Source organism: Coregonus lavaretus (assembly GCF_964263955.1).
Source record: "Coregonus lavaretus genome assembly, chromosome: 8".
Taxonomy (NCBI): domain Eukaryota; kingdom Metazoa; phylum Chordata; class Actinopteri; order Salmoniformes; family Salmonidae; genus Coregonus; species Coregonus lavaretus.
Window position 1 is genome coordinate 53,372,357 of NC_139995.1, and position 23,648 is coordinate 53,396,004.

A 23,648-nucleotide genomic window follows, 5' to 3' on the forward strand; every position below is an offset into this window, starting at 1 on the left:
AGATAGCTACATTATTGAGAAAAATGTACTAGCTATCAGAAAAGTCAGTGCTAGTAAAAGAAAGTCTAGTGCGAGTTTTAGGACAGGTGAGGATTTCTAAAATTATTTTATTTTATTAAATGTTTAATATTTAATAAATTTTTAATAATTAATACATTTATTTATTTCAGAAAAAGAAAGTCTAGTGCGAGTTTTAGGACAGGTGAGGATTTCTAAAATTATTTTATTTTATTAGGATCCCCATTTGCCTACGCAATGGTGACAGCTAGTCTTACTGGGGTCAGACACATAACGCAAAATACATACAATTGACATACATTTCAACCATTTAACATGTAGTGTGCGTGTGCATCTATCAGTTACACATACATTACATTACCAAAAGTATGTGGCCTGGCTCGCAGTCGGCGTTCCAATTCATCCCAAAGGTGTTTGATGGGGTTGAGGTCAGGGCTCTGTGCAGGCCAGTCAAGTTCTTCCACACTGATCTCGACAAACCATTTCTGAATGGACCTCGCTTTGTGCACGGGGGCATTGTCATGCTGAAACAGGAAAGGGCCTTCCCCAAACTGTTACCACAAAGTTGGAAGCACAGAATCGTCTAGAATGTCATTGTATGCTGTAGCGTTAAGATTTCCCTTCACTGGAACTAAAGGGCCTAGCCCGAACCATGAAAAACAGCCCCAGACCATTATTTCTCCTTCACCAAACTTTACAGTTGGCGCTATGCATTGGGGCCGGTAGCGTTCTCCTGGCATCCGCCAAACCCAGATTCGGCCGTCGGACTGCCAGATGGTGAAGTGTGATTAATCACTCCAGAGAATGCGTTTCCACTGCTGCGGTGAGCTTTACACCACTCCAGCCGACGCTTGGCATTGCACATGGTGATCTTAGGCTTGGAAACCCATTTCATGAAGCTCCCGATGAAAAGTTATTGTGTTGACGTTGCTTCCAGAGGCAGTTTGGAACTCAGTAGTGAGTGTTGCAACCGAGGACAGACCATTTTTATGCGCTTCAGCGGTCCCGTTCTGTGAGCTTGTGTGGCCTTCCACTATGCGGCTGAGCCGTTGTTGCTCCTAGACCAAAGAGGCTCAAGACTTCTTCGATAAGCACATCAAACCCAACACACAAGTGGACAAGCCGACAAATGGAACCCATGACTGGCTCATTGTTCAGGTATTTGGTATTTTATTAGGATCCCCATTAGCTGTTGCGAAAGCAGCAGCTACTCTTCCTGGGGTCCACACAAAACATGAAACATTACATAATACATATCATTAATAAACAAGAACAATAAACAAGGACAGAACTACATAAATGTAAAAATGGCACACATAGCCTACATATCAATACATACACACATAATATCTAGGTCAAATAGGGGAGAGGTGTTGTGTTGTTGCTTTATCTGTTTTTTGAAACCAGGTTTCCTGTTCTTTTAAGCAGTATGAGATGGAAGGGAATTCCATGCAATAATGGCTTTATATAATACTGTACGCTTTCTTGAATTTGTTCTGGATTTGGGGACTGTGAAAAGACCCCTGGTGGCATGTCTGGTGAGGTAAGTGTGTGTGTGTGTGTCAGAGCTGTGTGTAAGTTGACTGAAACAATTTGGAATTTTCAACACAATGTTTTCATAAAAATAATAAGTGATGCAATCAGTCTCTCCTCAACTCTTAGCCAAGAAACTATTAATATTAGCCCTCTGACTACAATGAAAGGCAAGAAGTGCCGTTCTGCCTGGGCCAGCTGCAGCTTAACTATGTATTTCTTTGCAGCACATGACCACATGGATGGAGATTGCAGGGCTGTGTGCTCGATGTTATACACCTGTCTGCAACGGGTGTGGCTGAAATAGCCGAATCCACTAATTTGAAGGGGTGTCCACATACTTTTGTATATATAGCGTAGCTCTGAATCCACGATATGGCAGAGGTTGAAAAGCCATAAAACATACGTTTTCTCAACGACAGGTTATGGTCAATAATGTCAAAGGCTGCACTGAAATCTAACATTACAGCTCCCACAATTATTTTATTATCAATTTGTTTCAACCAATCATGAGTAATTTGTGTCAGTGCAGCACATGTTGAGTGCCCTTCTCTATATGCATGCTGAAAGTTGTCGTGGATAATTATCACTATACTTATTAAAAAATCAAAGTTGTTCCAGAGTTTTTGTAGAATCAAGATAGACTTTATTACATACAGCAACAAAAGCCGAGCTGCTCTGCAGAGCAACTAACTCACAACACTCGGCTCTCAGTTTATATACAATGTCCATTCCTGCTCGTTTTACATACTTTTAGCTTAAAACCCTCCCAGTTCAGTTTCTCCGCCATTGTCTCCAAACGTTCATCTTTTGACTGCTCCGCCCACTCTCTTAATTTATGATAGGGGCAATCTGACTTCTCCTCCTATATTTATTTAGTTTGGATACAATGGTGGCCAAACCAAACTTTCTCATGTAAAAAATAAGAGCCACCACCTGGCTCTGCCCCATTTATTCCAAAACATATCAATCAATACTTAAATACGGTTTAAAGATAGCCGATACATAACCCATTCTCAACCACATACATTTAAGACTTTCCTAATGCATTACCTCATACATAACAATATAATCAACCAAAAGCCATCTCCCGACTCTGGCTCAGACTCCCTCCTTGTGTACCACTCAGTACCACACTCCACATCACTTAGTCTCATTGTCTCATCCTCCGTACCATTCTGTACCACACTCTGTCTTTATAATTAGCTATATTTTAATCTATATAGTCTAGAAAGATTTACTATTTTTAACATATGGTCTGATCTTGGGTACCACTCGGTACCATGGCTCTGTATGGTCTACTGAAAAAATACCCCTTTACTGAAAAAATACCCAACAAAGTCTGTTGTCAATTTGTTTACAGAGAGAAAGAAAAATGTATTTGGTCAAACCCCATTTTTTTGTGCTGTCAACCAGCTGATAGGTCTGCTGTTAGAACCAGTAAATGCCGCTTTACCACTGTTGGGTAGCGGAATGACTGGCTTCCCTCCAGCCTGAGGACAAACACCTTCCTCTAGACTCAGATTAAAGATATGACAGATAGGACTGGTCATAGAGTCAGCAACCATCCTCAGTAGCCTTCTATCAAAGTTGTCAATGCCATGAGTTTGTCATTATTGATCGAGAACAATACTCTTTCCACCTGTCCCACACGAACATGACAAAATTCTAACTTACAATGCTTTTCTTTCATTATTTGTTTTTTTTATGCATGCATACAATGGCTCCCTGTTCGTTATTGGCATTTGCTGCCTAATTATCCCATCCTTTGCCAATGAAGTAATCAAATCATTAAAATAATTGGCAACATAAAATGGTTTTGTGATGAATAAGCCATCTGATTCAATGAAAGATCGAATTGAATTTGTATTTTTATTGCCCATAATTTCATTTAAAGTATTCCAAAGTTTTCCATCATTCTTTATATCATTGATATTTGCTTCATAATACAGTTTCTTCTTCTTTTTGTTGAGTTTAGTCAAATAATTTCTAAATTTGTAATAAATCAGCCAGTCAGATGTGCAGCCACCGTGCAGTAACCGAAAGGTCGCTGGTTCTAACCCCCGAGCCGACTAGGTGAAAAATCTGTCGATGTGCCCTTGAGCAAGGCACTTAACCCGAATTGCTCCTGTAAGTCGCTCTGGATAAGAGCGTCTGCTAAATGACAAAAACAAAACAAACAAAACAGCCAGACTTATTAGCCACTCCTTTTGCCCCGTCTCTTTCAACCATACAGTTTTTAAATTCCTCATCAATCCACGGAGGCTTAACAATTCTAACAGTCAGTTTCTTAACAGGTGCATGTTTATCAATAATTTAGCAGCAAAGCATCCCCAAACCATCACACCACTACCACCATGCTTGACCTTTGGTATGATGTTCTTACTGTGGAATGCAGTGTTTGGTTTTCGCCAGGCATAATGGGACCCATCTCGTCCAAAAAGTTGACTCAAGTTTGCCAAAAAACACCTGGATGATCATCAAGACTCTTGGATGAACGTTCTATGGACAGATGATTCAAAACTATAACTTTTTGGACGACATGGTTCCAGCAATGCCTGGTGAAAACCAAACACTGCATTCCACAGTAAGAACATCATACCAAAGGTCAAGCATGGTGGTGGTGGTGTGATGGTTTGGGGATGCTTTGCTGCCTCAGGACCTGGATGACTTGCCTTAATAGAAGGAACCATGAATTCTGCTCTGTATCAGAGAATTCTACAGGAGAAGGTCAGACCATCCGTCTGTGAGCTGAAGCTGAAGCGCAGCTGGGTCATGCAGCAAGACAATGATCCAAAACACACAATCAAGTCTACATGAAAAGCAACAATTTTGAAGTTTTGGAATGGCCTAGTCAATGTCCAGACCTAATCCCAATTGAGATGTTGTGGCAGGACTTGAAAGAGCAGTTCATGCTTGAAAACCCACACATCACTGAGTTAAAGCAGTTCTGCATGGAAGAGTGGGCCAAAATTCCTCCACAGCGATGTGAGAGACTGATCAACAACTACAGGAAGCATTTGGTTGCAGTCATTGCAGCTAAAGGTGGCACAACCAGTTATTGAGTGTAAGGGGGCAATTACTTTTTCACACAGGGGAATTGGGTGTTGCATAACTTTGTTTATGAAATAAATATGTAATTGTTGTGTTATTTGTCCACTTATGTTCCCTTTATCTAATATTAGGTTTTGGTTGAAGATCTGATAACATTCAGTATCACAAATATGCAAAAGTAGAGAAAATTAGAAAGGGGGCAAATACTTTTTCATAGCACTGTATTTTAGGCCCAGCTTTTGGAACCTTGGCTTTCCTGGATATAGCCACTATGGTGATCACTGCATCCAGTGGGTATGGATACAGCTTTAGAACAAAGTTCTACAGTATTAGTAAAAATGTGATCAATACATGTGGATGATCTAGTTCCTGTAGTGTTTGTAAACACCCTGGTAGGTTGATTTAATAACCTGAACCAGATTACAGGCACTGGTTATAGTGAGAAGCTTCCTCTTGAGCGGACAGCTTGATGAAAACCAATCAATATTCAGGTCCCCAAGAAAGTCGACCTCTCTGTTTACATCACATACAGTTGAAGTTGGAAGTTTACATACACCTTAGCAAAATACATTTAAACTCTGTTTTACACAATTCCTGACATTTAATCCTAGTAACAATTCTCTGTCTTAGGTCAGTTAGGATCACCACTTTATTTTAAGAATGTGAAATGTCAAAATAATAGGAGAGTGATTGATTTATTTAGGCTTTTATTTCTTTCATCACATTCCCAGTGGGTCAGAAGTTTACATACACTCAATTAGTATTTGGTAGCATTGCCTTTAAATTGTTTAACTTTGGCCCATTCCTCCTGACAGAGCTGGTGTAACTGAGTCAGGTTTGTAGGCCTCCTTGCTCGCACACGCTTTTTCAGTTCTGCCCACAGATTTTCTATAGGATTGAGGTCAGGGCTTTGTGATGGCCACTCCAATACCTTGACTTTGTTGTCCTTAAGCCATTTTGCCACAACTTTGGAAGTATGCTTGAGGTCATTGTCCATTTGGAAGACCCTTTTGCGACCAAGCTTTAACTTCCTGACTGATATCTTGAGATGTTGCTTCAATATATCCACATAATTTTCCTTCCTCATGATGCCATCTATTTTGTGAAGTGCACCAGTCCCTCCTGCAGCAAAGCACCCCCACAGCATGATGCTGCCACCCCTGTGCTTTACAGTTGAGATGGTGTTCTTCGGCTTGCAAGGTACTCACTTTTTCCTCCAAACATAACAATGATCATTATGGCCAAACAGTTCTATTTTTGTTTCATCAGACCAGAGAGAGAGAGACTGCCAGAGAGAGAGAGGGAGTCGGCCAGAGAGGGAGTCGGCCAGAGAGAGTGAGAGACAGCCAGACATATTGACAGTCAGAGAGAGGGCCATCCAGAGAGAGAGACAGCAAGAGAGATGCCCAGAGAAGACGGCCATAGAGAGAAGACGGCCATAGAGAGAGAGACGGCCATAGAGAGAGAGACGGCCATAGAGAGAGAGACGGCCATAGAGAGAGAGAGACGGCCATAGAGAGAGAGAGACGGCCATAGAGAGAGAGAGACGGCCATAGAGAGAGAAACGGCCGGAGAGAGAGAGAGACGGCCGGAGTGGGAGACAGACAGAGATAAATATAGCCAGACAAGACAGAGCAGTAAAAAATATGAAGGCTTTCTCTTCTCTCTCCGACTCTTTCTCTCTCTTTCTCAGACACACACACTCTCTCCCCCATCTCTTTCTCCCTCTCTCTCTCGTCCCTAACGCCAGCTCCCTCCCCCCTCTCTCTCTCTCTCTCTCTCTCTCTCTCCTCTCTCATCAGCTCCCACCCTCTCTCTCTGGTCTCTCTTTCTCTCTCTCCATCCCTAACTCCAGCTCCCTCCCTCTCTCTCTGGTCTCTCCTTCTCTCTATCTCAGCCTAACAAATGAACTGCTCCTGATGAATAATTCACAGCCACAGTGGACAGCCACAGGCTACCGTATCAGTCAGCCGTTCCGAGGTGGCTACTCAATTAATGTGTTTAAATATACTTCATACTCATGCCCACACTTGAATAGAAATGTCAATAATTCCAGAAGTTAGCCTGCGGTTCCAGTGGCTGAACAGAACTACAAGTAATGTCAGGAGTCAGTCAACAGTGAACTCCTGAGTGGCGCAGTGGTCTAAGGCACTGCATCGCAGTGCTAACTGTGCCACTAGAGATCCTGGTTCGAATCCAGGCTCTGTCGCAGCCGGCCGCGACTGGGCGGCGCACAATTGGCCCAGCGTCGTCTAGGGTAGGGGAGGGAATGGCCGGCAGGGATGTAGCTCAGTTGATAGAGCATGGCGTTTGCAACGCCAGGGTTGTGGGTTCAATTCCCACGGGGGGCCAGTATAAAAAAATAAAAAATATGTAATCACTAACTGTAAGTCGCTCTGGATAAGAGCGTCTGCTAAATGACTAAAATGTAAATGTAAATGTAAACACAGGTGTTTGTGCTAGGTGGAAGGCTTTGACCAAGTCTATAGATCACTTCATTTGATTAGGTGCTTTAGATGGAGCACACTAGTGTACATGTGACTAATTTAACATATACTGTATCTATTTGTATCATCAATACTGTACAAGTAGGCTACATTATGTGGAAAGCTCTATAGCACTCATATGGATGCAAAAGTGCAGTGGAATCTGTTTCCTCATCTAGAAGGGTGATAAATGTTCAGCATGTGTGCTAGAATCTCTTAAAATATTTGTTTTTATGTCTTCATGTCTCAGTGAGATAATAAAGTTAAATGCATGTTTATAAATGGAAATATGAGTCAATATGTATAATTACAACAAACACTAGAGACACCTGTGAATCCTCAGGACTTTCAAATGCAACTTCACGATTTTCGAAATATTCTGTATGAGTGGGATCAGGGACATTCAAATATATTCCGTTTTTTGGAAGGACACAAGATAAACGGCTGTTTTTCTGCCTGTTACAGGATGACAGAAATATTTCCTTTGATATTTTCGAGACAAGCCTTAGCCTGGATACAAAAATTGCATCGCTTTGTGTGGACTTTTTCAGCCAATTTCAGTGAGACATACAGCTGTAACTAGGTGCCTGCAGGCTCGATATCTCAAGGTCGTCACCAAACCATATCCAAGCGGGGGAGAAAAAAAGCAATTTATCATACATTGCAGAAAATAATAGTCTTTCAGTAATCCAAATTGAAATTAGTGGGTGACTAGTTTTAGCTGGATATTATTATTATTATTATTGTTATTGTTATTATTGTAATCTGTAGTGCTGCTCTCTAAACACTATCCCTCTAAGTTCATAATTGCCACCCATGGAAATGTCGGACACATGGGAGATGGTCTGCTTTTCTGAACAACTTAAGCCCCCCAAAAAAGACAGCGGTCGTTCACTGAGTCATTGCGTAATTGTTTTAAATTACTTTAATGGTCTAATTGAAGGGAGGTAGGCAGACCTGAAGCCCACTGACAGGTCCTTTTGAAAAGGCAGAAGGTGCTTCGTTTGCTGCTCGCCGTAGCTCAGAGCTTTAATTACCTGTGGCGCGGGGTCTTCGGCATTGCTTGGCGGCCCACTTCCCTCTGACCTTTCCTTTCTCAGAGGCAGGTTGGTCTGGCTTCTTCCTGTCATACACTGTCTGCATCCCAATTGGCACCCTTAGTGATTGGTCAAAAGTAGTGCACCATATAGTGAGTAGGGTGCGTTTTGGGATGTGCCCATTGTCTCCATCCAGTAAGACTCCAGATATGTATAATAACTTAGAGACAGATCGAAATTTGCTGGGGGGCAGGAGCTTTGTCCAACTCAAGGTGTCATAAAGGAAATATGCACCCCCCTCCCCGACCAAAATTTGTTTTTCTGTAAATTAAATTGAACACCCTCCCCCCTCATAGAATTACCTCTAAATAATGTTTATGACCAAAAATAACAATATCTGTAGCGACACTGGGTTTATAAACATGGATATCGACTTTGCCACTTCAGAATGCTTTTGTGGCAAAGTCGATGCTGCGCAGGGCTACGGGCGAGAAGGTTGAGAGTTTGCCGACCACCACAGAGGAGCTCACTCTCCCTGCCTGTTTCATTACACTACAATCAGAGCCGGCTGCAGACGATGATCAGCAAGGGGGAAATCAGATGTTCTACATTTTGATGCCATATTTATATAAAATACAGTACCAGTCAAAAGTTTGGACACACCTACTCATTCCAGGGTTTTTCTTTTCTTTTCACTATTTTCTACATTGTAGAATAATAGTGAAGACATCAAAACTATGAAATAACACTTATGGAATAATGTAGTAACCAAAGAAAGTGTTAAACAAATCAAAATATATTTGAGATTCTTCAATGTAGCCAACCTTTGCCTTGATGACAGTTTTGCACACTTGGCATTCTCTCAACCGGCTTCATGAGGTAGTCACCTGGAATGCATTTCAATTAACAGGTGTGCCTTGTTAATTTGTGGAATTTCTTTCCTTCTTAATGCGTTTGAGCCAATCAGTTGTGTTGTGACAAGGTAGGGGTGGTATACAGAAGATGGCCCTACTTGGTAAAATACCAAGGACATATTATGGCAAGAACAGCTCAAATAAGCAAAAAGAAACGACAGTCCATCATTACTTTAAGACATGAAGGTCAGTCAATCAGGAAAATGTCAAGAACTTTTAAAGTTTCTTCAAGTGTATTCGCAAAAACCATCAAGCGCTATGATGAAACTGGCTCTCATGAGGACCGCCACAGGAAAGGAAGACCCAGAGTTACCTCTGCTACAGAGGATAAGTTCATTAGAGTTAACTGCACCTCAGATTGCAGCCCAAATAAATGCTTCACAGAGTTCAAGTAACAGACACATCTCAACATCAACTGTTCAGAGGAGACTGCATGAATCAGGCCTTCATGGTCGAATTGCTGCAAAGAAACCACTACACGAGCAATGGACATCAGACCGGTGGAAATCTGTCCTTTGGTCTGATGAGTCCAAATTAGAGATTTTTGGTTTCAACTGCCGTGTCTTTGAGACGCAGTGTAGGTGAACGGATGATCTCTGCATGTATTGTTCCCACCATGAAGCATGGAGGAGGAGGTGTGATGGTGTGGTGGTGCTTTGCTGGTGACACTGTCTGTGATTTATTTAGAATTCAAGGCACACTTAACCAGTATGGCTACCACAGCATTCTGCAGCAATACGCCCTCCCATCTGGTTTGCCTTTAGTGGGACTATCATTTGTTTTTCAACAGGACAATGACCCAAAACACACCTCCAGGATGTGTAAGGGCTATTTGACCAAGAAGGAGAGTGATGGAGTGCTGCATCAGATGACCTGGCCTCAACAATCACCCGACCACAACCCAATTGAGATGGTTTGGGATGAGTTGGACCGCAGAGTGATGGAAAAGCAGCCAACAAGTGCTCAGTATATGTGGGAACTCCTTCAAGGTTGTTGGAAAAGCATTCCAGGTGAAGCTGGTTGAGAGAATGCCAAGAGTGTACAAACCTGTAAACAAGGCAAAGGGTGGCTACTTTGTCGAATCTAAAATCTAAAATAGCCTATAAAACTTTTATATCCTTTTTTGGGGGGGGGGCATTTCATGCATAGGCCTATAGGCTTAGGTGTCCACTGTATGATATTAATATTTTAATAAATATATACAGTACCAGTCAAAGGTTTGGAGACACCTACTCATTCAAGGTTTTTTCTTTATTTTAACTATTTTGTACATTGTAGAATAATAGTGAAGGCATCAAAAGTATGAAATAACACATATGGAATAATGTAGTAACCAAAGAAGTGTTAAACAAATCAAAATATATTTCACATACTCTGCGTCTCACAAAGACACGGCGGTTGAAACCAAAAATCTCAAATTTGGACTCATCAGACCAAAGGACAGATTTCCACCGGTCTAATGTCCATTGCTCGTGTTTCTTGGCCAAAACAAGTCTCTTATTATTATTGGTGTCCTTTAGTAGTGGTTTCTTTGCAGAAATTCGACCATGAAGGCCTGATCCATGCAATCTCCTCTGAACAGTTGATGTTGAGATGTGTCTGTTACTTGAACTCTGAAGCATTCATTTGGGCTGCAATTTCTGAGGCTGGTAACTCTAATTAACTTATCCTCTGCAGCAGAGTTAACTCTGGGTCTTCCTGTGGCAATCCTCATGAGAGCCAGTTTTATCATAGCGCTTGATGGTTTTTGCGACTGCACTTTAAGGAACTTTCAAAGTTCTTGAAATTTTCCGGATTGACTGACCTTCATGTCTTAAAGTAATGGACTGTCGTTTCTCTTTGCTTATTTGAGCTGTTCTTGCCATAATATGGACTTAGCCTTATTTGGTAAAAGACCATCTTATGTATACCACCCCTACCTTGTCACAACACAACTGATTGGCTCAAACGCATTAAGAAGGAAAGAAATCCCACAAATGTGACTGACCGGCTCGATTTGGTCTTATGTATCAAAATTAGAAATTTAGTTTTTTACATTGGATAAAAGTAGAGACTCAGAGCTAGAAAATGGTATATCATACACTACAGTTGAGGAACAATAGGAAAGTAATTCTGCTTTGAAAGTTGATAAACTTGTAACCTCACTTTTGAGAAAATAGCCTTTCAATGTTTTGGTACACCCTCTGGAGAGCTCTTCTTTGTATACACCCATTCAGCATCATTCACACCCTCTTAAGCTATAGCCCCGCCCATAAACTCAGAGCGTTGTCAGATTGTCCGTTAGTAAATTCAGAGCATTTCGCTCTCGGAGCGGTCAGAGCGCGCACATATGGGGATGAGGTAGTTGAGTGGGCTAATTACAGATGAGCTGCTCTGACAACTGATGCTTAAAGTTAATGAGGGAGATAAGTGTCTCCAGCTTCAAAGATTTGTGTAGTTGCTCCAGTCATTTGCAGCAGAGAACTGGAAGGAATGGCGGCCAAAGGAGGTGTTCACTTTGGTGATGACCAGTGAGATATACCTGCTGGAGCGCATACTACGGGTGGGTGTTGCTATGGTGACCAATGAGCTAAGATAAGGCGGGGATTTGCCTAGAATTGATTTATAGATGGTTTGGTGACGAATATGTAGTGAGGGCCAGCCACCGAGAGCGTACAGGTCACAATGGTGTGTAGTACAGTGGGGGGAAAAAGTATTTAGTCAGCCACCAATTGTGCAAGTTCTCCCACTTAAAAAGATGAGAGAGGCCTGTAATTTTCATCATAGGTACACATCAACTATGACAGACAAATTGAGAAAAAAATTCCAGAAAATCACATTGTAGGATTTTTAATGAATTTATTTGCAAATTATGGTGGAAAATAAGTATTTGGTCAATAACAAAAGTTTCTCAATACTTTGTTATATACCCTTTGTTGGCAATGACACAGGTCAAACGTTTTCTGTAAGTCTGGGGTGAACCAGGCGCTATATCTGTTCTTAGTTCTGAATGTTTTGAATGGGGCATGCTTATTTAAGATGGAGAGGAAAGCACTTTTGAAGAACATCCAGGCATCCTCTACTGACGGAATGAGGTCAATATCCATCCAGGATACCCGGGCCAGGTCAATTAGAAAGGCCTGCTCGCTGAAGTGTTTTAGGGAGCGTTTGACAGTGATGAGGGGTGGTCGTTTGAACGCGGACCCATTACGGACGCAGGCAATGAGGCAGTGATCGCTGAGATCCTGGTTGAAGACAGCGGAGGTGTATTTAGAGGGTAAATTAGTCAGGATGATATCTATGAGGGTGCCCATGTTTACGGATTTAGGGTTGTACCTGGTAGGTTCCTTGATAATATGTGTGAGATTGAGGGCATCTAGTTTACATTGTAGGACGGCCGGGGTGTTAAGCATATCCCAGTTTAGGTCACCAAGCAGTACGAACTCGGAGGATAGATGGGGGGCAAGCAATTCACATATGGTGTCCAGGGCACAACTGGGGGCTGAGGGGGGTCTGTAGCAAGCGGCAACAGTGAGAGACTTATTTCTGGAAAGGTGGATTTTTAGAAGTAGAAGCTCAAACTGGATAGTATGATAGAGCTCTGCAGGCTATCTCTACAGTAGATTGCAACTCCACCCCCTTTGGCAGTTCTATCTAGACGGAAAATGTTGTAGTTGGGGATGGAAATTTCTGAATTTTTGGTGGCCTTCCTAAGCCAGGATTCAGACACTGCTAGAACATCAGGGTTGGCAGAGTGTGCTAACGCAGTGAATAACTCAAACTTGGGGAGGAGGCTTCTGATGTTAACATGCAAGAAACCAAGCCTTTTACGGTTACAGAAGTCAACAAATGATAGCGCCTGGTGAGTAAGAGTGATACTGGGGGCTACAGGGCCTGGATTAACCTCTACATCACCAGAGGAACAGAGGAGGAATAGAATAAGTATACGGCTAAAGGCTTTAAGAACTGGTCTTCTAGTGCGTTGGGTACAGAGAATAAACGGGGCAGATTTCCGGGCATTGTAGAATAGATTCAGGGCATTATGTACACACAAGGATATGGAAGGATATGAGTACAGTGGAGGTACACCTAAGCATTGGGTAACACTGAAAGAGATAGCATCACTGGAGGTACCGATTGAGCCGGTGTCCGCGTGTATGGGGGGTGGGACAAAGAAGCTATCTGAGGCAGGTTGAGCGGGAGTGGGGGCTTTACAGTAAAATAGTACAATAACAACTAACCCAAACAGCAATAGGCTAGGCATATTGACATGGGAGAGAGGCATAACGCAATCACAGGTGTTATTCGAGAGGGCTAAGACAACAACTGTTAATGGTGACGAAAGTTTGGGCTGAGGCTAAACAGATAAACAGGATGGGGTACCGTGTAAAGGAACTGTCCAGCGGGCATCAGATGTGTAGCTGAGTGATCATAAGGTCCAGTGAACAGCAATAGGTAAGTCCGGGAGCAGTTCGTAGGCTGCTACAGCACAGGCGAGCAGGAGGCACGGCTGTTGATTGCGCGTGCTAGCGGGCCGGTGCTAGCAGATGGATCTTCGTGGTCGTCGCAACGGGAAGCCTGTTGAAACCATATCAGACGATTACGTCGGCAGACCAGTCGTGATGGATCGGCGGGGCTCCGTGTCGACACTAGAAGGTCCTGTCCGGTTGACAGAGAGGTGGATAGCCGGGAGATGGGCCTGGCTCGAGGCTAGCTCAAGGCTAACTGGTGCTAGCTTCGGGACAAGTGGTGATTAGTGGTGATTAGCCAACAACAACATCCATTCGGTTGCAGCTAGCTAGTTGTGATGATCTGGTGTTAAGGTCCAGTGATTCAGTGATTCCGGCAGAAAATCAGAAATTCTCTGGGTCGATAGCACGCTGTGCAGACTGGCCGATAATTGTCCAGGCTAGAGCTGGCTGGTAGGTAGTGCAGGCCACGGACAGTGGTGAAGACCGCTAACGGTGGCTAATAGCAATAGCTGGTTCTTGATAAAAGGTATGAAGAAATAATAGAATCCGTTCCACATTGGGTGAGGCGGGTTGCAGGAAAGTATATTTAGTTAAGGATGGGAAGTGAGATAGAGAAATATATACGAAAAAATACAAAAAAACAGGCTATTTACACGAGGACACAACATAATACACGACCACACTGCTATGCCATCTTGGATCATTATGACTACATATCGTTCCTCACCTCAAGGTTACATGCTTAATTTAACCTGGGCTTTCTCCCAGGTGCAGCATCATTATCTTTTACACTACAGCGCCGTTCTAACACACAAACCAAGCAACGTGTGGAAAATCATTAAGGGTGGCAAAACAAAGAATAATTATTTCTAAAGGTACTGTATTTCGAACAACAGCAACTGAAACCTGCACTGGTGTAGTGTCATTTAACGTGTGCCAATGGTCTTATATCTGGCCCTCAATTATTCAACAGCAGGTTTCCCCCTGCTGAGAGAAAGCACATATTGGACTTTACATTACCTTCCGACAGATGACTGCTCAAATGCATCGTGGGACTGCTGAAATGCACCTGAGAGGCTGTGTTGGCATTGGTTAAAAAATGTGGCGAGGTTCCCTCTCCTAATGACATCATCCATTTCTGGCCCCACTGAAACATGATTACAGTTTAGAAGGTATTCGCAGTCGCTGTGTTGCATGCTGAATGGAACCTCGAGATACTGTACTGGGCAACTACAAACACATATAAATACTACATATTTTCAAGTTTTACAAAGCTGTATGATATTTAGTGGACTAGAGAAATATATGGAGACATTTTGTTATCGAGAATACATTTACATTTACGTCATTTAGCAGACGCTCTTATCCAGAGCGACTTACAGTTAGTGAGTGCATATATTTTTTCATACTGGTCCCCCGTGGGAATCGAACCCACAACCCTGGCGTTGCAAGCGCCATGCTCTACCAACTGAGCTACACGGGACTACATATATGAAGAAAATCCCTCTTAATTATTGTCTATGCTTACAGAATACGTTAAATATAAATATATATATCGAATTAACAGTTCGATACAGGAGTAATTCATCGGATGGAAGTAGTTGACACTTCTTGATATAGAAACTGGCAGTCACATGACAGCAACAAGACTGACAATTTCTAGTGTATCAACTCCCTTTCCTCTCCACTCCATCCAGGATATGTTCCGCCTGTGCAAAGCAGATGCACCTCTGAAAGCTCCATCCGGAAATCCACAATCTACAATTGATTGAATGTTGGACTTATTCTCCTCTGTATAATGTATAATCAGAGTATGAGAACACAAGTAGGTTGCCTTTCCTTTGACATGGTCTGCGTCCCAAATGGCACCCTATTTCGTATGTAATGCACTACTTTTGACCAGAACCCTATGGGCCCTGGTCAAAAGTAGTGGACTATGTAGGGAATAGGGTGCCATTTGGGCTCAGGTCTAAAGTAGTGCAGTATACAAGGGGATAAGGTGCGGTTTAGGAAGCAGCCGCGGTTCAGTCCCATTTGATCTGTCAACACTTTTACGCTATACCTGTCACTGACGGAGGAGATCTACATGTGATTACCAACACACACATCAACCTGTCATGGTCACACGTATTGTAGACCTGGTCTTCGTCCCAAATGGCAACCTATTCAGTGTACTAGTGTACTTATTCTCTATGTAGTGCACTAGTGGTGCACTATATAGAGAATAAGTAAAATTTTAGGACGCAGCCCATGTCAAATGAAAGACAACCTATTTGTAGTCACAGACTCGATCTGTCTATATATTACAGTATTGCAATAGGGAATAGGGTGTCATTTGGATCGCAGCCCTGGCACTGTATCAATGTCCCTAAAGGTACCACCAGACTCTCAACAAACCATTAAGTCATCTTTAATTGAAAGCAGATGGCAGGTAAACCAAGATGCAGCTCTCGGGTGATGTTAATCAACCTAGACTCTGTGTTTTATATGGCTCGACTGTGGTTGTGCATATTATATCTATAGCTCAATATAACTCCAGTGTCGTCGGCAGCGTTTCTTCCACTAACCTTACTTGACCTTTGGTATACAGACTGGGGAATGCATGCGCCATCTAATACACAGAAGTCATATACACAGATTTGGTAGGCAGATTTCCTAATCTTCCCATCAAATCTGGCTACTAGAGGCTGGCTGGCTGGCTGGCTACTAGAGATTTGCTACTATAGTCTGGCTGGCTCCTAGAGGCTGGCTCCTAGAGTCTGGCTCCTAGAGTCTGTCTGGAGTCTAGAGGCTGGCTGGCTCCTAGAGGCTGGCTGGCTCCTAGAGGCTGGCTGGCTCCTAGAGGCTGGCTCCTAGAGTCTGGCTCCTAGAGTCTGTCTGGAGTCTAGAGGATGTCTGACTCCTAGAGGCTGGCTGGCTCCTAGAGGCTGGCTGGCTCCTAGAGGCTGGCTGGCTCCTAGAGGCTGGCTGGCTACTAGAGGATGGCTGGCTCCTAGAGTCTGGCTCCTAGAGTCTGTCTGGAGTCTAAAGGATGTCTGACTCCTAGAGGCTGGCTGGCTCCTAGAGGCTGGCTGGCTCCTAGAGTCTGTCTGGAGTCTAAAGGATGTCTGACTCCTAGAGGCTGGCTGGCTCCTAGAGGCTGGCTGGCTCCTAGAGGCTGGCTGGCTACTAGAGGCTGGCTGGCTACTAGAGGCTGGCTGGCTACTAGAGGCTGGCTGGCTCCTAGAGGCTGGCTGGCTCCTAGAGGATGGCTGGCTACTAGAGGCTGGCTGGCTCCTAGAGGCTGGCTGGCTCCTAGAGGCTGGCTGGCTCCTAGAGGATGGCTGGCTACTAGAGGCTGGCTGGCTCCTAGAGGCTGGCTGGCTACTAGAGGATGGCTGGCTCCTAGAGGCTGGCTGGCTACTAGAGGCTGGCTGGCTCCTAGAGGCTGGCTGGCTCCTAGAGGCTGGCTGGCTACTAGAGGCTGGCTGGCTACTAGAGGCTGGCTGACTCCTAGAGGCTGGCTGGCTACTAGAGGCTGGCTGGCTGGCTACTAGAGGCTGGCTGGCTACTAGAGGCTGGCTGACTCCTAGAGGCTGGCTGGCTACTAGAGGATGGCTGGCTCCTAGAGGCTGGCTGGCTACTAGAGGCTGGCTGACTCCTAGAGGCTGGCTGGCTCCTAGAGGCTGGCTGGCTCCTAGAGGCTGGCTGGCTGGCTACTAGAGGCTGGCTGGCTACTAGAGGCTGGCTGGCTCCTAGAGCCTGACTACGGTGTATTATAGTAGTCTGAGGGATGTGCAAAGGAGGAAACTTCTTATTCACTCTCTGATGCAGAACACATTTATATTTTCATATTGTGACATGGAATGTGAAGGGAAACAAGCCTGGGAGGTTATCAATGATTATACCATAGCCCCTCGTTGATTATCCCTTACATACCACATTCATTATCCCTTACATACTACATTCATTATCCCTTACATACCACCCAGTTTATGATAATGAATACCACATTCATTATCCCTTACATACCACCTAGTTTATATTAATGAATACCATATTCATTTGAGGATTTACCTCATTCTATATACCTACTTCCAGTCTCTTATCGCTCTCCCTGGAACTGATTGGCTAAGCCGTGCTGACTGTATGTTGGAGACATGGCTGTTCACTATGTGCTGAGTGGGGGCAGGCTCATTTTATTTCTCCCAAGACACTCAAAGAACATGAGGTTTCTTAATGTAACACATGCCCGGGCTGAATGGAGCTAAATGGATAGAGATGTTATCAGACGGGTGAATCCTACCAATAGCCTTGATGTAGCATTGGTCAGGAGAAAATTGCCTGAAGGATTTGTAGTATGTTTGTAGGGATATGGGCTAATGAGGAGTCTGAGGCAGGCTGCCTTACCAATTTAGAGAGTCAGGCCATCAGCCATTGGTAATGTATTCCTTGTTGGGACATTGCAATTGAATTTGTTAGTAGGTTTATTGATTACCATAGCATTATCTTTCCTCTTAAAGATTGAGCCAAGTATTGTGTTAGACCTTACGGCCCAGTTACAACAGGCACTACCTCTAGCGATCAAGTTACCGGAGACCGTTCATTTTTAATGGGGGGGGAGGACACACAAGAACACATTCAGCGACATAACGGTCGGCCACTATGAGCTCAGAAAGTCCCACGTTTATGCAAATTTCAGCCGCTGTGTGAATGTGTGATAACCAATCGCAAGAGGGAGGGTCTTGCTAGCTAGCTTTGACACCGTGCTGTACAGGCTAACAACCTGTTTGGAAGCAATGCACCTACATACGGAGAGCTCCCGATTCCATACTACTTTGTAGACCAACTTATTGGCCTTGTGGTTTGAGTGTCTGCCCTGAGATTGGAAGGTTGGGAGTTTGATCCCCGGCCGAGCCATAGTAAAAATGTTGAACTAATACTTATTTGGATTGCGCAATGCACTGTATACACTTGCAGGGAGCTGGGCAACACACAACATTCCTCAAATTAGCATTTGTTTTTATCATGGCTGAACTTGATTTGGTAGCTAAACCAATGGGAATGGCTAGCATGTGCATCCTCCTCCCTCATGTGGTACCCTTCCTGCAGACTCATCCTGACATGACCCTCCAACATGAAAATGCCACCAGCCATACTGCTCGTTCTGTGCGTGATTTCCTGAAAGACAGGAATGTCAGTGTTCTGCCATGGCCAGCGAAGAGCCCGGATCTCAATCCCATTGAGCACGTCTGGGACCTGTTGGATTGGAGGGTGAGGGCTAGGGCCATTCCCCCCAGAAATGTCCGGGAACTTGCAGGTGCCTTGGTGGAAGAGTGGGGTAACATCTCACAGCAAGAACTGGCAAATCTGGTGCAGTCCATGAGGAGGAGATGCACTGCAGTACTTAATGCAGCTGGTGGCCACACCAGATACTGACTGTTACTTTTGATTGTTGACCCCCCTTTTGTTCAGGGACACATTATTCAATTTCTGTTAGTCACATATCTGTGGAACTTGTTCAGTTTATGTCTCAGTTGTTGAATCTTGTTATGTTCATACAAATATTTACACATGTTAACTTTGCTGAAAAGAAACGCAGTTCACAGTGAGAGGACGTTTCTTTTTTTGCTGAGTTTACAAAGACCAGGGAGCTTTTCGATAGCCTCATAAAGAAGGGAAGTGATTGGTAACAATAACAAATCAGACATTGAACATATCTTTAAGCATGGTCATGTTAATAATTCAGCTGTGGAAGATGTATTAAACGACCCAGACACACAAAATATGCAGCTGTCCTTCTAAACTAAGCTGCAGGACAGAAAGGAACTCACCATGAGGCAATTGGTGATTTTAAAACAGCTACATTTTTAAATGGCTGTGATGGGAGGAAACTGAGGATGGATCAACAACATTGTAGTGACTCCACAATACTAACCTAAATGACAGTTTTGACATAAATCTGCTTGAATATCTATGGCAAGACTTGAAAATTGCTGTCTAGCCATGCTCTCCAACACTTTGACAGAGCTTGAAGAATTTTGAAAAGAATAATGGGCAAATATTGCACAATACCGGTGTGCAAAGCTCTTATGTGCCCTGGACACCATATGTGAATTGATTACCCCCCATCTATCCTCAGTTCGTACTGCTTGGTGACCTAAACTGGGATATGCTTAACACCCCGGCCAACCTACAATCTAAACTAGATGCCCTCAATCTCACACAAATGATCAAGGAACCTACCAGGTACAACCCTAAATCCGTAAACATGGGCACCCTCATAGATATCATCCTGGCTAATTTATCCTCTAAATACACCTCCGCTGTCTTCAACCAGGATCTCAGCGATCACTGCCTCATTGCCTGCGTCCGTAATGGGTCCGCGGTCAAACGACCACCCCTCATCACTGTCAAACGCTCCCTAAAACACTTCAGCGAGCAGGCCTTTCTAACTGACCTGGCCCGGGTATCCTGGATGGATGTTGACCTAATTCCGTCAGTAGAGGATGCCTGGTTGTTCTTTAAAAGTGCTTTCCTCTCCATCTTAAATAAGCATGCCCCATTCAAAAAATTCAGAACTAAGAACAGATATAGCCCCTGGTTCACTCCAGACTTGACTGCCCTTGACCAGCACAAAAACATTTTGTGGCGTACTGCATTAGCATCGAACAGCCCCCGCGATATGCAACTTTTCAGGGAAGTCAGGAACCAATATGCACAATCAGTTAGGAAAGCAAAGGCTAGCTTTTTCAAACAGAAATGTGCATCCTGTAGCACTGACTCCAAAAAGTTTTGGGACACTGTAAAGCCCATGGAGAATAAGAGCACCTCCTCTCAGCTGCCCACTGCACTGAGGCTAGGAAACACTGTCACCACCGATAAATCTACGATAATCGAGAATTTCAATAAGCATTTTGCTACGGCTGGCATGCTTTCCACCTGGCTACCCCTACCCCGGCCACCAGCTCTGCCCCCCCCCCCCCCCCCGCTGCAACTTGCCCATGACCCCCCCCCCCCCCCCCCCCCCCCCCCGCTTCTCCTTCACCCAAATTCAGATAGTTGATGTTCTGAAAGAGCTGCAAAATCTGGACCCCTACAAATCATCTGGGCTAGACAATCTGGACCCTTTCTTTCTAAAATTAGCCGCCGAAATTGTAGCAACCCCTATTACTAGCCTGTTCAAACTCTCTTTCGTATCATCTGAGATCCCCAGAGATTGGAAAGCTGCCGCAGTCATCCCCCTCTTCAAAGGGGGTGACACTCTAGATCCAAACTGTTACAGTCCTATATCCATCCTGCCCTGCCTTTCGAAAGTATTTGAAAGCCAAGTTAACAAACCGATCACCGTCCATTTCAAATCCCACCGTACCTTCTTCGCTATGCAATCTGGTTTCCGAGCTGGTCATGGGTGCACCTCAGCCACGCTAAAGGTCCTAAACTATATTATAACTGCGATCGATAAAAGACAGTACTGTGCAGCCGTCTTCATCGACCTGGCCAAGGCTTTCGACTCTGTCAATCACCGCATTCTTATTGGCAGACTAAATAGCCTTGGTTTCTCAAATGACTGCCTCGCCTGGTTCACCAACTACTTCTCAGATATACATCTGGCCCTTCATTGGACACTGTGTTAACAAACCTCCAAACGAGCTTCAATGCCATACAATACTCCTTTTGTAGCCTCCAACTGCTCTTAAACGCTGGTAAAACTAAATGCATGCTCTTCAATCGAACGCTGCTTGCACCCGCCTGCCCGACTAGAATCACTACTCTCGGCGGGTCTGACTTAGAATATGTGGACAACTGCAAATACCTAGGTGTCTGGTTAGACTGTAAACTCTCCTTCCAGACTCACATTAAGCATCTCCAATCCAAAGTTACATCTAGAATCTGCTTCCTATTTCGCAACAAAGCCTCCTTCGTTGGCTGGCCCTCACTACATATTCGTCGCCAAACCCACTGGCTCCAGGTCATGTATAAATCACTTCTAGGCAAATCCCAGCCTTATCTTAGATCATTGGTCACCATAGCAACGCCCACCCGTAGTATGCGCTCCAGCAGGTATATCTCACTGGTCATCCCCAAAGCCAACACCTCCTTTGGCCGCCATTCCTTCCAGTTCTCAGCTGCTAATGACTGGAACGAACTGCAAAAAATCTCTGAAGCTGGAGACTCTTATCTCCCTCACTAACTTTAAGCATCAGTTGTCAGAGCAGCTTACCGATCACTGCACCTGTACACAGCCACTCTGTAATTAGCCCACCCAACTACCTCATCCCCATATAGTTATTTATTTTGCTCATTTGCACCCCAGTATCTCTATTTGCACATCTTCTTCTGCACATCTATCACTCCAGTGTTAATACTAAATTGTAATTATTTTTGCACTATGGCCTATTTATTGCCTTACCTCCATAACTTACTACATTTGCACACACTGTATATAGATTTTCTATTTTGTTACTGACTGTATGTTTTGTTTATCCCATGTGTAACTCTGTGTTGTTGTTGTTTTTATCGCACTGCTTTGCTTTATTTTGGCCAATTCGCAGTGTTAAATGAGAACTTGTTCTCAACTGGCTTACCTGGTTAATTAAAGGTGAAATGAAAAAATAAGACTTACCCAAGCTGTGACTCACAGCTGTAATCGCTACCAAAGGTGTATTGACTCAGAGGGGTGAATCATTTTCCAATCAAGGTATATTAGTGTTTTTATTTTTCATTAATCCCCCCTCCAAAAAAAGACAAGTACATCTTTCATCCCACTTTGTAATCCAAGGGGGATGAAGACTTTCTATTGGCTGTATATCTATACCTCCTCAGTATTTCTTTAACTGTGATTGGTTCAGACCAATCTCTTACATTAACCCCTAAAGTCGCATTTTTGCATGGGCTGCTTCTCAATCCACTACATCCTCCTATGTCTGCCTTCTGCATCTGCGGTGGAAAGTGGCAGAGCTACAGCGCTGTTTGTCAGACCAGGAGACATCTCGAAAATAAGTATTCTAACGAAAACGTCTGTAGAGTCGGAACGATCGGGCTACAAACTAATATAACCCCACCATTGAAAGCTGAGACTCTCACGAACACGTAGATGTCGGTTATGTTTTGCTCTACGAGCCTACAAGCTTCACTAGACTCCTCTGAAGGTAACCTGATACCGGTTAAAATAATTCAAGTATGGAAGTAGTTTTGTGCCCCCCTTAAAAGGGGGTTAAATAAAAACAATTTCCTGAGCTTTCTCATATCTCTCAGATATAGGACAGACACTTCAAAACATACTTCCTTTTGATGTACTTTTTGACTATCTGTTTTGCCATGTGTGAATGTCTTACTCAATGCGTTTCTATGGGATAATAGCAGTAAGGCCAAATTCAATGCTTGACCAAATACTTTTTTAAATATTTTATTTTGATACCTACAGGGGTCCTACATTTCAAAATCAAATAGCTAAATGATCCATGGAATTCCATATGTTAGCTTAGTAAAATGAATTCCCCGAAATATCAATGGCAATAAATTATCCAAAACATCAGGGATTACATGCAACATTCCCAGGTCTGGTCTACTTTGTTTCCTGGATAGACTTTGTTAACAAAAAGCTTTCACCGACTTTAGCCTGAGCTGAACAAGCTGCTACACAAGTGTGCCTTTCATCTTGGAGACTCCATTGGACATAACATCTCTCTTTTCTCTCCTCGGAGAGGAGTATCAAATCAATTCCCTCTTCACCCTCCCTGCCATCCACCATTTTTCACTCCACATTTTGTTCACTCACTCTGGCAACACTGGACAAATTAGGGTGCGCTGAAATTATCTCTGTCAAGCAGATACAATTAGTATTGATAAGAAATATCCACCTGCAGCCGAGCGAGCAGACGCCCATTACCCGTGGCCTACAATGCTCTCTGCCTGTCCCCGGCCAGTCAGAGGTGTACAGTGAGTGTGACACAGTGATTGGAAAAATGGAGATAAAAGCCATAGCAATCATGAAGAGCCCCTGACATTAAAACCCTTTATAGATTTCTCCATGCAGCCATTATGATGGAAGGGCTTTTTCAATGGGCTGTGGCTCTGTCATGCGGGTTGAGAGACAAAAACTTTCCAGTGACAACTTTGATAATTCCTGAGCCTCAATAGTTTACCTTAGCCTACCTCTTCTGTTATAAACCT